This window comes from Belonocnema kinseyi, chromosome 1 (genome assembly GCF_010883055.1).
Source record: "Belonocnema kinseyi isolate 2016_QV_RU_SX_M_011 chromosome 1, B_treatae_v1, whole genome shotgun sequence".
Taxonomy (NCBI): Eukaryota; Metazoa; Arthropoda; class Insecta; order Hymenoptera; family Cynipidae; genus Belonocnema; species Belonocnema kinseyi.
The window spans coordinates 124,145,156-124,146,849 of record NC_046657.1 but is presented as its reverse complement, the minus strand read 5'-3'; the positions used below and the strand labels follow the sequence as shown (position 1 = coordinate 124,146,849).

Genomic DNA, 1,694 nt, shown 5'->3' with positions numbered 1-1,694 from the left:
TGACTGGTTTGCTTCAAAAAACGAAGACTTTTTTTGGAAAGGTATCCATAAATTGCCTGAGAGGTGGACAAAATGTGTAGCCAGCGAGGCGCATACTTTGAACATTCCGGTTCATATGTTTGGCAACTTTGGAAATGAACGGAACGCCTTTTGGCGCCAAATTAAAAATTTCGAACACTTCAGCTCAGTCCGGCGCGAGAATTACACTATTTCCGCGGAACGTTTCTGATTGGTCAACGCCTCATTCTGACCAATCGGAGATCCGGCCGTTCGGGTGCATGGACTGGAGGCCTCAGGGAACGTTCGGCCTAAGTTTCTTTAAGAAAGGCTTCCATAACTGCGCAAAGTGGACATAAGTTGGTTCGCCGTATTCACCATGAGCCGCCGGTTGGAGGGGATAGACGAAACGATGCCAGCGCGCGGGGTGGCGAGTAATGAGTTTAGCGGGCGTGTGTTTTGATTGCATTTTATATGCATTTCAATAGGCAGTATGTGTAATTATACATGTTGTGTTGTGAATTGTAAAAATAATGGTAAAATGAAGGATTGCAAATTTTATAAAGCATCACATAAAATACTACAAAGAAATAAATGGATAGCTGCTGTAAAGAGGGAAAAATAAGTAAACATAACTTCGCTTTCAAGCGTTTTTACCTCTTTGGAATTTTGATAAATCAAGGCTTTCTATTTAAAAACATCCAGTTTTAAACATTTGATTTACATTTTCTCGTTTTATATGCACAGTGAAATATTGCTACTTAAACGGCCAAAACGCCACTAACGGTATACTGCTTTTCAACGGCCAATAACTAAGACTATTCGACACTAGAAAAAATTGAGACACATATATTTTTATTGCTTAAGATCTCCTCTTTCCGACGGTGCCAATGAAATTCCTCAAAAAATTTATTTATTATCCCAAAATGCAGTTTAAACAAAAAAAAACGTGATTTTTCGTGCCTATTTTTTTTGTGAACCATTTTCCAAAGCTTTTCGAGTCTGTAATTAACCTGGAATCTCAACCGGTGGAATAAATATCTAAACTTAGAGAATCCATGGTTCAAAGATCGATTTTTCGTTTTAGTATTTTCAAAATGGCGTCTTAACGGCAAAATTCTTGTGAAAACATTCATGAATTTTTTTACAATAAACGATGCGCTTTTCGGAAAAATCAACAAGAATAAAAAGTTCTTGTAATCAGCCAAGGAATACGCCTGAATTTTTTCGAAGCGTTTTGAGCAAAATTTTGGATTTTGCATATGAACAATTTTTGCAAAATTCAAAATTTTGCTCAAAACGCTCCGGAAAAATCCAGGCGTATTCCTCGGCTGATTATTTTATATATTTTTTTTTTACATTTTTTAATTTTTTTTTATGGAGAATTTTTTTCAATTCAGATTTCAATCCGTTGAAATCATTTTGATCTTGCTGTTTCAGAATGTAATTTTGAAAAACAATGTAAGCAGCAATACATGTTGCAATCAATGCAAAATCTAGTACTCCTCTGGCGACATTGTTCATTATTACATAATGCTCTTGTTCGTGATTCTATCTGTGAGTTTCGAAATCACCTAGTTTTGATTGCCACAAACATTTCCTGCTGATTTCTTTACAGAAATCTTTCGTTTTCAATTTAGCTATATTATTCTTGTTGCAAATTTTCCAAATTACAGTAGCATTTGTAAATGATGATT

General features: G+C 35.4%; 2 protein-coding genes across 5 annotated transcripts in view; one reads left to right on the top strand and one right to left on the bottom strand.

Annotated features, from left to right (window-relative positions):
• The window catches only part of LOC117171330 (dual specificity mitogen-activated protein kinase kinase dSOR1), a 64,936-nt gene that overhangs the window by 32,835 nt on the left and 30,407 nt on the right, over positions 1-1,694 (bottom strand). The window lies entirely within an intron of this gene.
• LOC117171320 (sodium/potassium-transporting ATPase subunit alpha-like) overlaps positions 1-1,694 on the top strand; it is an 18,241-nt gene that overhangs the window by 15,453 nt on the left and 1,094 nt on the right. The gene's annotated exons all lie outside the window — the stretch shown is intronic.